Source organism: Balaenoptera ricei, chromosome 2 (genome assembly GCF_028023285.1).
Source record: "Balaenoptera ricei isolate mBalRic1 chromosome 2, mBalRic1.hap2, whole genome shotgun sequence".
Taxonomy (NCBI): Eukaryota; Metazoa; Chordata; class Mammalia; order Artiodactyla; family Balaenopteridae; genus Balaenoptera; species Balaenoptera ricei.
In genome coordinates, this window is record NC_082640.1 from 109,773,674 (window position 1) to 109,789,360 (window position 15,687).

The following is a 15,687-nucleotide window of genomic DNA, read 5'->3' on the forward strand; positions in this document are numbered from 1 at the left end:
CCTCAGAGAACGCACATCCTTCCATGGTACCCACAGGGGAGACTTGGAGACCTGGCACCACCATGACCGACTGGGGAGCTAAATCTGAATCAGGGATGCACTTTGGGGAATCCGTTGTTGCTGCGCTCAAAACCCATGTCCTCCAAGTCCAACCAACCCTGTAGCAGAAATGCAGGCAATATTTTTATTACTACCTGCCTGACTCCTACATCTGTGTCTCAACTGTCTCTAAACCCAAGGGGACTGGGAGGGATTTCTGACCATTTCTGACCCTCCTCAAACCCCAATATCCAGAACTGAGGAAGAAGAACCAGAATCAAAACTTTTAAGCATACAATCAAATGTAGTAGGCTTTAACTTATTTTACTAAATAAAATTCTGATTCTATTGCCTTGGCATTCAAGGCCCTCTATGATCTGATGCTATAAGCAGATAGGGTAGGGGGTCCATAGAGAAGGAGAACCAAGCATGGCTTTCTTGACATAAGAGAAGCCACTTTTGGCCTAAGCCATCTTGTGATCTAAGTCTGGCCACAATGCTTGGCCTTGAGTAGGTGTCTTGAATAATGATCTTAAGGGAACAAGAGGACAAACTGTTATCAGGCAAGAGAAGTAACAAAAGCAAAGATAATAAATCAGGTGTAAAGACCCCCAGTTCTGTTTCAACGGTAAAGACTAGGCTGAAGGACTGTCTTAAGCTGTTTTGCAGAATTTAAACCCCTCTCAGGAGTTCAACCAGCAGATCAACTGTAACTTAAGGGATGATGATGTTGACCTTTTCTGACTCTTGACTTCTGTCAACTGAAGCTTGGACTCTTTCTACCGTCCAAGCCCCTTCGTGAATATGCATGTACCTTTAGCTTAAAATGTCCCCAATTTTGCTGTTCAGGGAGACACTGCTTTGGGAAGGATCCACAGTGTTCTCCTTACCTGCTGCAAGTAATAATAAATCCCTCGTTCTCCTGATCTTTGGCTTGGTTGTGTCTTTTGGCTTGACAGCCACCAGGAGGTGAACCCAGTTTTTTGGGTAACAATGCCAATATATCCTTGCATGTGATCTAACACTACTTCCCCGTATGCACACCACCGTCTGATAGCATCAGGCAGAAGCACGCTCAGTGCCTTTCTGTCTCTGTGCCTTCACTCAGGGTGTTCCCTCCAAATGGAAAGCCCTTTTGCCCATTTTTTCATGTCTATATCCGACCCAGTCTTCAAGGACTAGCCCAAATTTCACCAAATCCATAGGGGCTTCTGTAGCGGGTTCTATTTAGAGGTTCCCTACCTGATAGTCACCTCCACTTTCTTCTTTTTCCACAGAATCCCAATTTTTTTTTTTTTTTTTTTTAGTTTGTAGGTGGCTATACACTTCAGATGAGGCAGCGTCTCTGACTATCTGAACCAAACTAGGTAGTGCCATTCCCCTTGCCAATGACTGATTTAGGAGTGAATGTGTGACTCGGTTTTGGACATGAGCCATTTAGAAAGAAACTGTCAAGGCTGGGAAAATACTTTCCACCTGATTCTTGATACTCTGGAAACATTGTGTCAAAACTCTTCCAACACTGGAAGTTTCTCTTTTAGCAGCATTTTAACCTTCCTCCTTTTTCTCTCTGTAAGACTGCTACCACCCTTTCTCCTTTCCTTTTTTTTTTTTGTATCCTTAGGGACATTCCATTTTATTCTTCCTTGCCCTTCCTTGACTTTCTTTTCTCATAACCTTGACTCTTGACTTTGTTTTACCTACCCAGCTACCTCTCACCAATTAAGTGTATTCTAGTGAATTCTCTCCTAGAAATGTCTATTTTGGTTTGTGAATCCTTTGGCTCAACTCTCCTGCTTGAGAGATTTCTATATATCACACGTTCATATGTTCCACTTCTTGGATACCTTTTATTTCCTTCCTGTTACAGAAGAAATGTGCTGCTGTCTTCAAACAGGATTCACTTAGCTATTCCAGACCTCTATCTTTAACTTTACATCTAACAATGTCTAATCTTTCTTGCATACAAATTATATCAATTCACCTACTTACTCCCTTTTTAATGTAAAGTACAAATGGCCAAACTACAATAAATAAATAATGTTCAATCTTGTTTAATATCCTGATTCTAAAAATTTGGTTTCATGGGTCACTTCATTACTTCTATTCCTTCTGCCACCGACCCTCCTGATTGGATCCCCCAACAAGGGTCCTTCTGCCCAGGGTTGCTCGGGCCAATAGAATGAGACTGAATTCAGTGCAGAAGCAAAGGAAAGCTTTATTTTTGGATCAAAGAATGGAGAAGTGCAAGCTTGAGCTCTAGAGGACACGCTCTCCCTGACAGGCCATGGGTGGGGCTTCTTTAAGGGATTCTGGTCTGCAGGGAGGGGGTGGAGTCCTTGCGGTCCTGCACATGCGTGTTGCTCACAGCTCCGCAGCCGCCGTCTTGAATCACAGTGTCCGGCACAGCTTCTGAGCAAGGGCTGCGGAGCTGAAGTGTCTGCGCAGGCTTTTCGCACGAGGAACGAGGAACTCCGGTCTGAAGTGAAGCGTACAGGGCCTCTGCATGCCACCCGCTATGAGCAAGTGACGCTAGACTCAGCGTAAAGGAAAAGAAAAAAAAAAAAAAGGTTAGACTTTATTTTTTTTACCCAGGTTCCATTTTTATTTCTCAGGAATTGTTAATGGGCTCTGCCGGTGACACTTTCACTTTTGCCCAAGGTTATGTTTCCAAAGTTGTTCTAAAACCACCTTCCTGGTCTCAGTAGCAATGGCTCCCAAATCTTAAGAACCTGAAATCGTTTTCTCTTTAAGATTTCCTCATGGGTTGCGTGTGGAGGTGTTTCTTCCTAATTCACATGGCAATCCTATGTTCAGGGAAGTGGGGGAATGAACAGATTTATTAGTAACCGTAATTCACCAGCTTTCCTGTGCCCTTCTCCCTCTCCCCTGCTAGGACTAGGTAAAGGAGAATACACGAGCTTTCTTTTTCTAAGAGAGAGAATATTTAGAGATGGGAGCCCCTGGTAAAAGCTGGAGAAAGGGGCTAGGACTTAACAGAGAAGCTAAGGAGATGCATAGAATAAAAGTCTGGGTGAGAAGGAGAGAAGACCTGGAGAAAAAATTAAAGGGGAGGAGGAATGGGGCGGGGTGGGGGTAAGAGAGAGAGAGATTTGTGTTCAAGAGGCTCCAGAACATCCTCCCTCAGGAGAAAACTAGGGAGGGAATGAACAGCTTTTGAGAAGTTCCTGGGAAGAAATTGCAGGTAGAGTAAGCCCACGCACGGGAACAATGAGAAGTCCATAGTTCTACTCCTGGTACAATCTTTTCATCAGTCTCACTTAATATTAAAAACAAATGGAGGGGCTTCCCTGGTGGCGCAGTGGTTGAGAGTCTGCCTGCCAATGCAGGGGACACGGGTTCGAGCCCTGGTCTGGGAAGATCCCACATGCCGCGGAGCAACTAGGCCCGTGAGCCACGACTACTGAGCCTGCGCGTCTGGAGCCTGTGCTCCGCAACAAGAGAGGCCGCGATGGTGAGAGGCCCGCACACCGCGATGAAGAGTGGCCCCCACTTGCCGCCACTAGAGAAAGCCCTCGCGCAGAAACGAAGACCCAACACAGCCATAAAAAATAATAAATAAATAAATACAGTGTAAATGCTATGTAAATAGTTGTAACACACGGAAAATTCAAGTTTAAAAAAAAAAAAACAAACAAATGGAGGGGCTTCCCTGGTGGCGCAGTGGTTGGGAATCTGCCTGCCAATGCAGGGGACATGGGTTCGAGCCCTGGTCCGGGAAGATCCCACATGCCATGGAGCAGCTAAGCCCACGTGCCACAACTACTGAAGTCGGCATGCCTGGAGCCCGTGCTTCGTAACGAGAGAAGCCACCCCAATGAGAAGCCCGTGCACCACAACGAAGAGTAGCCCCCGCTCGCCAAAACTAGAGAAAAGCGTGCGCGTAGCAACGAAGACCCAATGCTGCCAAAACAAATACAAATAAAACAAATAAATTAAATAATAAATAAATTTATAATAAATAAACCAATGGAGATCTAATCAGAGCAGAAAGAATTGACCCCCCAAATCCTACATTTCTATGAATGTGTGAGACTTAGATTATTTTTAACAATGAACCTTGACCTTAATGTGTAATGTGCCTTCAGGTGTTTGCTGAAGTCATCATGGCTAACGCAATGTTAAAAATATTATTTCTTCCATCTTTAACTCATCCCTTTGATGTGTTTGATTTAAAATGAGTGGTGTATACTAACACAGGAAAACATACATATGATTTATGAAGGAAATATAAGTATACTTGGAGGCAGGTGCTCAATTTTTTTTATTGATGGGGTTCATAGTCAAAATTATTTAAAGACCACTCCTTTATATTCTACACTAGTCGTAGGTCCAGTCTCCACTGTGTGGCCAGGACTTTCCAGGCCCTTTGCACTCTGAAAAATAGGTGGCATGAGGACATTAGATAATTAAGAGGCAGTGAAACATGAAGTGAATCTTCTCTGACCCTAATTTTTTTTTTTAAATAAATTTATTTATTTATTTATTTATTTATTTTTGGCTGTGTTGGGGCTTCGTTTCTGTGCGAGGGCGTTCTCTAGTTGCGGCGAGCGGGGGCCACTCTTCATCGCGGTGCGCGGGCCTCTCACTATCGCGGCCTCTCTTGTTGCGGAGCACGGGCTCCAGGCGCGCAGGCTCAGTAGTTGTGGCTCACGGGCCCAGTTGCTCCGCGGCATGTGGGATCTTCCCAGACCGGGGCTCGAACCCGTGTCCCCTGCATTGGCAAGTGGATTCTCAACCACTGCACCACCAGGGAAGCCCGACCCTCCTATTTAAAATAGTAACCCATGCCGTTCTCTATGCCTCTCCTAACCTGATTTCTCTCTACAGCGGTTATCACTTATCATATCCTATTAAATTTCCTTATTCCATTTATAACTGTCTTCCTCCTTACTAGACTGTAAGCTCTTTGAAAGCAGATTTTTTTTCTGTTTTGTTAATTCCTATATCCCTGGTGCCTGGAACATTGCCTGGCACATAGTAGACCCTCAATTCATGTTGGTTGAATGAAAAGGATAAATACCCATTCATCTCTGAGAAGCAGTTCCAAGAACATTCAGTCTGGTAGATTTGGTAGCAGTTTTAAGCCACTGAGTCTTCAGCAGCATTGGCCTTATGTTCGTAAAGTGGCCAAGATGGGAAGTCTTCTCTGGCATATTTCCATCTCTGTTGTCCACATTCTTTTTTTATTTTTAATTTTTATTTATTTATTTATTTATTTTTGGCTGTGTTAGGTCTTCGTTTCTGTGCGAGGGCTTTCTCTAGTTGCGGCGAGCGGGAGCCACTCTTCATCGCGGTGCGCGGGCCTCTCACTTGTCGCGGCCTCTCTTGTTGCGGAGCACAGGCTGCAGACGCGCAGGCTCAGTAGTTGTGGCTCACGGGCCTAGTCGCTCCGCGGCATGTGGGATCCTCCCAGACCAGGGCTCGAACCCGTGTCCCCTGCATTGGCAGGCAGATTCTCAACCACTGCGCCACCAGGGAATCCCTGTTGTCCACATTCTTATACTGCTTCCCCGTTGCCAGGAAGGGATGCCATGTCCCCCCCCCTGCCCACACAATTCGGGTGCTCATTGTGCTGTACTTCATCTCTCCTCCCTGTCCCCTGATTCACACACACTTTAGGTTTCTGTTTCGAATATCATTTCTAAATGAATTGGTGTGCTGCACTGGGCCACGGCTGACTGTTGACCGGGTACGTACTTGCATCACAACTCGTAACTGATGAAGCCGTGCCTCAGCTAGGGAGCCTCACTCTAATGGGAGCATTTCAGGAGGGGGCAGAATCCAGAGCAGAGAGATTTTTGGTATTTTAGGGTTTCTTCACATCACCCTCTCTGGGCAGCTGCCTGGGTGTCAGCCATCCCCCTCAGAGGTGTACGGACCACGCCCTTGTGGCTGCTCTTGGGTTTCCGGGAATTGCTGAGTTGAGAAATGGGCTGCTGATGATCAGTAGGCACTGCATGGGCGCTGCTTTCCCTCCAGCGAGTCTTTCAGTGAAGGGCCTGAGTCTGAGATTCTGATTTTTTTGTGCTCTGGGAGGCTGGTGTCAACAGAGGCAGAGAAAGAGGCTCTTGCTGTGTTTCCTTGTGCTCTAGTTGGTACCGAGTGTTGCAGACACTAACCAGCACTGAATGTGGTGCTCCCCAACTTGAATCTTAGGGGGGAAGGCATTTGAAATCTCTGCATGCCTGAAAACCAGAGACTTGTTTTTCTGGCATGTGCTTGGTTTGGAAATAAAGCAACAGATGTTTTGTTTTTGCCTCTTTCCTTTCTGTTCAGTGGCTCCAAACATGGGTGATATTAACTAAGTGTGACAGGTTTCAGGTTTTTATTTATAGCAGTGGAAAACGGTTTGCAGGTCTTTGCAGAGTTCTGGGCCTCGGAGGCTGTCTTTCTACAGCCTCAGCTTAAAATCCTGAAGGCTGGGAGTGCAAGAAGCTTGAAGGTTCTAGAAGTTAGGAGTTGCATTCCAAGGGTGGGAGAGAGCATGAGGGATCTGGTGGAACTTCCTCATCCCTTTCACTAAGGCAAGATACATAATGGCTTAGCTGGAAATGTGGGGCTTATAATTACAAAAATCTTTACATCATCATAGTAGAAGGCCTCTTGTCTGACATCATTAAGACTGCTAGCAAGACTGAACAACTATTAAATTGGGGAATCAATATGATGCCTATCTTAAACATTTTATTTTAGGTCACGTAAGTATACGTATTCATTTACCAATCATTTGATGTAGAGCCAAAGCCTTTTACTTTGAGATGGACCTGCTGATTATAGTTCTGTATTATCTTTCTTAAATAAATCACATCTATAATGCATTTTCTTTAATTTACAAATTATTGTTTCTCAAGTGGAAAAATAAAACACTTGCAAAGCACTCTAAGTACATCTTCCTTCTGGATTTTAAAAAATTCTTCCCACCTCCCCCATCACCACACACACTGCCCCATCTGTAATATTTGCTTTTTCTGCACCTAACTGATGATGTTTTTAAAATAAAAATATATTGGGTTATTCCAAAGCATTCAACTATATTTTTATAGAATCAATAACTCCTTTTAAAATTCCTTTTTAAAAACAACGAGGTATAATTGGCAAACAATAAACTGCACATATTTAAATTGTACAATGTGGTAAGCTTTAATATATGTATATAACTGCGAAGCCATCACCACAATCAAGATGATCACCCCAAAAGTTTCCTCGTGCCCCTTTGTAATTTCTCCATTCTGTTCCTCCCAAACCATCACCTTCTCCCTTTCCCCCCAACCACTGATCTGCTTCTTATCACTATGGACTAGTTTGCATCTCCTAGAGTTGTACGGAAATCAAATTACACAGTATGCACTCTTTTTTGACTGGCTTCTTTCACTTGGCATAATTATTTTGTGATTTACAATGTATCAACAGTTCATTCCTTTTTATTGCTTAGTATTCCATTTTGTGGACATACTACAATTTGTTCATTCACCTACTGAACATTTGGGTTGTGTCTTAGTTCATTTAGGATGCTTTAACAAGATATCAGAGACTGGGCAACTTATAAACCATAGAAGTTTATTTCTCACAGATCTGGAGGCTGGGTAGTCCAAGATCAAGGCACCAGCATGGTGAATTCTGTTGAGAGTCCTCTTCCTGGTTCATAGTCTGTGCCTTCTTGCTGTTTCCTCACATGGTGGGAGGGTCTCTTTTGTAAAAACACTAATCCCATTCATGAAGGCTCCATCCTCATGACCTAAGAACCTCTCAAAGCCTGCACCTCCTAATACATCATCTTTTGGGGTTAGGATTTCAACATCTGAATTTGGGGGGAACACAAACATTCTGACTATAGCAGATTTTTCCCACTTGTTGGCTATTACAAATAAAGCTGCTATGAATATTCGTGATCAAGTATTTGTATAAAGATCTGCTTTCATTTCTCTTGGGTAAATACCTAGGAACAGAATGACTAGATCACATGGTAGAAATATACTTAACCTTTTAAAAAAACTGCCAAACTGTTTTCTAAAATGAATGTAGTATTTTACATTCCCCCCAGCAATGTATGAGAGTTCTAGTTCTTCCACATCTTCACCAACGCTTGGTATGGTCAGTCTTTTTAATTTGGGCTATTTTAATAGGTGTGCAGTAATATCTCATTGGATTTTAATTTGCATTTCTGTAATGTCTAATGATGTTGAGCATGTTTTCATGCAGTTATTTGCCATCTATATATGTCTCGGTGAAGTGTCTATTAAAGCCTTTTGCCCATTTGTAATTGGGCTGTTTGTTTTCTTAGTATTAAGTTTTGAGAGCTCTTTGTATATTCTGCATATAAGTCCTTCATCAGATGTATGATTTGTAAATATTTTCTCTCAGTCTGTGGCTTATATTTTTTTAATTGAAATTTTTATTAAAATAATTATAGATACACATGCAGTTATAAGAAATAATATAGAGAGATTTTCCCATAATGATAGGATTTTACAAAAGTATAATATAATATCACAACCAGGACAGAAATCTTGATACAATCCACCCATTTTATTCATATTTCCCCAGTTTTGCTTGTACTTATTTGTGTATATGTGTTTGTATATGTGTGTGTGTGTGTGTGTGCATTAAATTCTACACAATTTTATCATTTGTGTAGAATCCTGTATCTGCCACCCGTCAAGATATTAAACAGTTTCAACACCACAGTGATCCCTCAGGTTGCCCTTTTAGAACACACCCACCTCCTTCTAGCAACGCCACCCCCATCTGTAATCCCTGGCAATCATCAATCTGTTCAATTTGCCATTTCAGAAATGTTCTACAGATGGGTCATACAGTTTGTAACCTTTAGGGATTTGTTTTTTTTCACTCAGTATAATTCTCTGAAGATTTATTCAATCATTATGTGTATCAATAGTTCATTTTTTTTTATTGCTTTGTAATGTTTCATGGTTTATGTGTAAAGTAGTTTCCCCTATCCATGGGGGATATATTCCAAGACACCCAGTGGGTGCTTGAAACAGCAGACAGTACTGAACACTATATATACTATGTGTTTTCTATAGATACATACCTATGATAAAGTTTAATTTATAAATTAGGCACAGTAATTGCCAGCATCACTACTCTTGTACTTTGGGGCCATTATTAACTGAAATAAAGGTTACTTGGACACAAGCACTGTGATACCATGACAGTAGATCTGGTAACTGAGTCTACAACTAAGTGACTAAAGGGCAGGTAGCATATACAGCATGGATACGCTGGACAAAGGGTGATTCACATCCTTGACAGGATGGAGCAGGACGGAGTGAGATTTCATCCCCCTCCTCAGAAAGGGCGTGTAATTTAAAGCATGAATTGTTGGGAATTCCCTGGTGGTCCAGTGGTTAGAACTCAACTCTTTCACTGCCGTGGCCCAGGTTCAGTCCCTGGTCAGGGAACTAAGATCCTGCAAGCCGTGTGGCAATTAATCAATCAATCATGAATTGTTTACTTTTGGATTTTTCCATTTAATATTTTTGGACCACAGTTGACCATGGAAAGCAAAACCATGGCTAATAAGGGACTACTGTACCATAATTTGTTTAACCATTCACCTGCTGAAAGACATTTGAGCTGATTCTAGTTTGGGGCAATTACAATAAAGCTGCTATGAACATTCATCTATAAGTTTTTGTGTGAATGTAAGTTTCCAGTGTTCTGAAATAAATACCCAAGAGCACAGTCGCTAGGTCATATGGCAATTGCATATTTAGCTTTATAAGAAAATTTCAAGCTGTTTTCCAGAGTGACTGTACTATTTTAGATTCCCATTAGCAATGTATGTAGGATCCATTTTCTCTGCATCCTTACCAGTATTTGGTGTTATCACTAGTTTTTAAATTTTAACTCCTCTGATAGGTGTGTACTGATATCTCATTGTGGTTTTAATTTGCATTTCCATGACAGCTAGTAATGTTGAATATCTTTTCATGTGTTTGTCATCTGTGTGTCAACTGCAGTGAAATGTCTGTTCATATCTTTAGCCCATTTTCTAATTGTATTGTTTGATTTTTTTCCTTTTTTTTTTACTGTTGAATTTTGAGAGTTCTTTATATATTCTAGATACTAGTCCTTTGTTGACTGTATGGGTTACAAATATTTTTTCCCAGCTTTTCTTTTTATCCTTTCTCTTTATCCTCTTCTGTGGGCTTCCACAGAGCAAAAGTTTTCCATTTTGATGAGGTTCAGTTTATCAATTTTTCCTTTTATGGATTGTGGTTTTGGTGTCAGGTCTAATAACTCTTTGCCTAGCCCTAGACCCTGAAGATTTTCTCCTATGTTTTATTCTAAAAATTTCATATTGTTACATTTTACATTTAAGTATGATCCATTTTGAGCTAACTTTCATATAAGTTGTGACATTTAGGTTGAGGTTTATATATCAGTCCTCCAGATGCCTCCTGTGCTCTTTTCGTGCAGAATCACTTGTGGTTCCCTGGCAGGAGATGTTCTCCCACACCTCTTCCCCAGGCCTACGTGCACGCTTCCTCCTCCTTTCTTCTCACCAAGCTGGTTCCTTGTCCACTGAGACTCTAGTCACTCTACCTGCACTCAGGATCCTACTCCTCTTGCCTCCTCAAGAACTTTGCCTTTTTAGTTGTCCCCCCCTCTCTTCCATTGTTAACTTCTCTCTCTTTTTCCTGGACCATTCCTATCACCGTACAAACATGCTTTTATATTGCCCTTTAAAATAATAATCCTTCCTTGACTCCATATCCCCCTCTATCTATCTGCCCTATATCACTGTATCTTGCATAGACAAACTTACTGAAAAGAGTGATCTATACCCTCGCTACTCAAGTTGAAGTTTGTGGACCAGCAACATTGGCATCACAGGGGGCTCCAGTTGTGAGAAATGCAAGATCTCAGGCCCCCAACCCTCAAACACTATTCTAGATGTTTCTGTGAAGGCATTTTTTAGATGAGATTAACATTTAAATCAGTAGACTTTTTTTTGGGGGGGGGGGAGGGGCTGCGCCACGCAGCATGTGGGGTCTTAGTTTCCCAACCAGGGATCGAACCCACGTCCCCTGCATTGGAAGCACAGAGTCTTAACTGCTGGACCTCCAAGGAAGTCCCTAAATCAGTAGACTTTAAACTTAGTCGATTAACTTCCATAATGTGGGTGGGTCTCATCCAATCAGTTGAAAGCCTTAATAGAAAAAGACGACCTCCCTGGAAGAAGAGGGAATTCTGCAAGCAGATGACCTTTAGACTCTAACTACAGCTCTTCCCTGGGTCTCCAGCTTGCTAGTTTGTCTGCTGATGTTAGACTCGCCAAGCCTCCACAATTACGTGAGCAAATTCCTTAAAACAAATCTCTCAATAGATAGATACAGATAAAGATACCCTGTTGGTTCAGTTTCTCTGGAGAACTCTAATAAACAAACTTCATGTTGTCAAAAACTAATGATTAATTCTCTGCCTCCCATCTTACCTAAACTCTTAGCACATTTTTTTTTGAAAAATTCTTTGTCTTAGGTTCCCTGACAGTATAATTTCCTGGATTTCTACTTACCTCATTGGCCACTCCTTCTCAGTTTACTTTGTTGACTTCAAAATATAATATTGAAGTTCCTCAGGACTACATCAAGCCTGGGTGCTTTGCTCTTCTCTCTGTTCACTCTTTCTCTAGGTTATCCCATCTAGTCCTTCTGAAGCTGATGACACCCAATTTTTCATCTCAGACTAAGCTCTCCACTCTAAATTGATATATGCATATCCATATCATCTACTCACTTCCTCCATCTGGCTGTCTCATTGTCATCTCAAACTCAGCACACCCAAAACTAAACCTCTGATTTCCACTCTCCCCCTTTTACAAACCTATCCTGCCCCAGCCTTCTCTCTTGTGGTAGCTGACACTAGCAATCCATGTAGATGCTCAAGGCAGAGTCCAAAGAGTCATCCTGGATACCATCCTCTTTCTCAACCCCCCATCCAATTTGACCGTGCTTCTGATCCAGTCTATTTCTATAGTATCTTAAATTTGTCTACTTTTTCGTCTTCACAGATCTCCTAGTCTAAACCTCATTTGTGTCTCTAACACCATTCCATGCGTTTATTTTAAATTGAAATATAGTTGATTTACACTGTTGTGTTGGTTTCGGCAAAGTGACTCAGATCTATCTGTCTGTCTGTCTGTCTCTATCTATCATCTGTTCCTTTTCAGGTTCTCTTCCACTATAGGTTATTACAAGATATTGAATATAGTTCCCTGTGTTATAATGTAGGTCCTTGTTGTTTCTCTATTTATATATAATAATGTGTAACTGTTAATCCCAAACTCCTAATTTATCCCTCCTGCACCCTTTCCCCTTTGTTAATCATAAGTTTGTTTTCTATGTCTGTGAGTCTATTTCTGGTTTGTAAATGAGTTCATTTGTATCATTTTTTTTAGATTCTACATATAAGTGATATCATGTGATATTTGTCTTTCTCTGTCTGGCTTACTTTACTTAGTAAGACAGTCTCATTCATGTTGCTACAAATGGCATCATTTCATTCTTTTTTATGGCTGGGTAATATCCCATAGTACGTGTGTGTGTGTGTGTGTGTATGTCACATCTCTTTATCCATTCATCTGTCAGTGGACACTTAGGTTGCTTCCATGTCTTGGCTATTATAAATAGTGCTACTATGAACATCAGGATGCATGTATCTTTTCGAATTAGAGTTTTTGTCTTTTCTAGATACATGCCCAAGAGTGGGACTGCTGGATCATATGGTGACTCTATTTTTAGTTTTTAAAGGAACCTCCATACTGTTCTCCATAGTGGCTGCACTAATTTACATTCCCACCAACAGTGTAGGAAAGTTCCCTTTTCTCCACACCCTCTCTAGTATTTATTATTTGTAGACTTTTTGATGATGGCCATTCTGACTCCACTCAGTGTCTTTTAATGTGCAGTCATCATTCATCACCTTCTCTTTGAAGCCTTCCTTGACTTCTCCCTCCTCGTTTGGGTTAGGTGCATGTCCTGTGTACTTTCATGGTACTTTTTTTTTATAAGTAGCATAGTGCCTATTATACTATATTATACTTTTACGTTTACTTGTTTGTCCATCCTGTTAGACTGTGGTCCTTAAGAGTAGGAAAATGATTTTTAAATCTTTATTCCCAGTGTCTAGCATGATGTCTAGCATGATGTCTGGCATGGAATATGTCTTTTATAAATGTTCGTTGAAAGTTGAGTGAATGAATGCATAGCGTAGTAGAATTGGGAAAACCATATTTGGAACTAGTTGCTACTTTACAAAATTATCATATGGCTCCAAAGATTTATTTATTTCATATCTTGCTAAAGATCCATAAAAATGAAATTCCTTTAACACTCTTTACCCAAGACATTTTAACTATTAGACTATGATTCATTCCCTACACAAAGCACTTAATTTTTTGAGGCTTAACTTTACATCTTACTCTTATTTAAAGTTCAGTTATAGGGACGTCCTCTTAGCTGTTTCTATGCAGTTACTACAGTGTCCCTTTCTTTCTTGGTAAAACAGACATAGAAATATGACTTAGAACACAAGGAGAAAAGTCAGGACACAATATTTTTTCTGTTTCACAAGCTACCCATGCCCATGAGATTTTCTGCCTTAGAATCATTCTACCAGCCTATTAAATATGTTCTCTTGCCTGGGGCAGTATTCCTGAGAAGGGAGAAAGTTGCCTAAAATCTCCTTAGCAAGTTGTAGAATATTGAGTAATGAGTACCCTTCCTGCCTGACCATCATTATGTTTACATACCCTCTGCAGTGCGTAATCTTCACATATTTTATTTCAGGTATTAAGGCAGGGCAATTAAGTTTTTCAAGGATTCAAACAAAATTCCATGCAATTTCCAAATCTGTCTCCATTATGTCTCAGTTCTTGGTTGTTAGTGATTTTTATCTGCATTGGATCTACTTTATTAAGCTTCACGGAATGAGTAACAGCTACTAAGATGGTACCAGTAGATGTCAGAGACTGGGACAGGATGGCTGAGTGAGTGGGAAACTGCACAGCTGAGAGCAGCCATGGCAGTTACAGAAGTAGGACGTGGGCATTGGAAAGCGCGAAAGGATAATTTTTGAAAGAGGATATAATTATGATTCTCATGTAATATGAAGATATGTCAAAGATTCTGTTTAACTCACTAATTAATGACGGAACTAGTAAGATGTTACAACTGGCTCAAATGAGGATTTGACTTATAGAGATTTATATTCTTTACTGGAGAAAATCCACTTGCCTTGCCACATACAGGAATCATAAGAATGAGAAACATTTGCATTGTTACTGATTTTCTACAACTTCTCTCTCTAAAGAGCTGTAAAATAAGCCTGTCAAAGACAACCAAAAGGTAGAAAACCAAAGGTAGAAAAGACCCAAATGGACGAGCTAGACTGGACAACCACTAACCTCTTTTGTTGCCAATTCAAAGTCTTTCATAATTTTTCTTAATAGAAGAATATAAACATATGGACAGATGTTATGCTCCTGAAGAGAGACTACAGAATGTTGGAATATATTAATCTTAATGGATACTTACTGAGCACTTACTTATTACCTACCAAGAACTATTCTAGGCCCTTTACCTGTATTATTTCATGTTCCTTAAACAAGCTAGTAAGGAAAGTATTACAGATAGGAAAGTGGAGACTCGTTGATGTTGGGTACCACGACCAAGGACACACAGCTGAGTCAGGACTGAGACTCAAATCATCACACTGGATTATAGTAAACCTAGCATCCCTACCCCCAACTGTGGTTTTTATATTTGGAGCAATGGGAAAGTTGTGATTTTCAAGGTCACAAGTCTCCAAGCCCAGAGCTCTTCTCACTCAGCCATTTTGCCTGTTAGATCTGGTGATGAAAGAACCAGAATAACACACAGGAGAGATGGTTCCACTCTCATCATCTAGCTGTATGATCGTGGGCAAGTCAGCTGTTGAGATGTTACTTCATTTTTGAAACAGGAGGAAAATATCAGACCTACCCAGGTCATGAAATTCTTTGAAAATCAATTGAAAAAAATATATGTGTAACTCTTTGAAATATAACATCCTGGGTGGGTGTTAGTTTTCCCTATTATTAGGTTTTAAAAGTGAGGGTAAATGCTGGAAGCAGGATATTTAATGGAATGGGCCATAGAATGCATTAAAATAAAAAGATATATATATATATATAATATTTTAAAAATAAATTTTTATTTGTGTATATATACACTTTCCCCCTAGTATACAGCCCATAACTTCTGAGACTAGAGAGTATCTGAAAACTGAAGGGCCCTGTAGGAATGCTGACAATGTCTCAGAACTCTTCAACCCAAATAAAAGATGAAAAAGTGAAGTTGATGATAAGTGTAAGTGGCTTCCCATACTCAGGATCCCTAGTGTTTAATTCATGATGCTCTCTGGGAAAGCTTCTGATTCTGACCTGTCTAATTACCTCCCCATGGAACTCACTGGCTCAGTGGTAGGCTAAATCAGCAGCGTCAGTGGAGCCCTCATGCCTCACATCGGAAGGTGGGGTTGTACCTGTGGTTCATAAGAGGATTCTGTAAGGTGTTTGCCCTGCTGAAGGAGAGAGAACTTTAATAGGCATCTTATCAA

General features: G+C 40.9%; 1 long non-coding RNA gene across 1 annotated transcript in view; it reads right to left on the minus strand.

The window, feature by feature from the left end:
• Window positions 1-2,276: 2,276 nt before the first annotated feature.
• Window positions 2,277-15,687, minus strand: part of LOC132360520 (uncharacterized) — a 75,088-nt gene continuing 61,677 nt past the window's right edge. The window contains exon 3 of the long non-coding RNA XR_009501122.1: window positions 2,277-2,571. This is a non-coding gene — a long non-coding RNA (uncharacterized LOC132360520). The remainder of the gene's footprint in view (window positions 2,572-15,687) is intronic.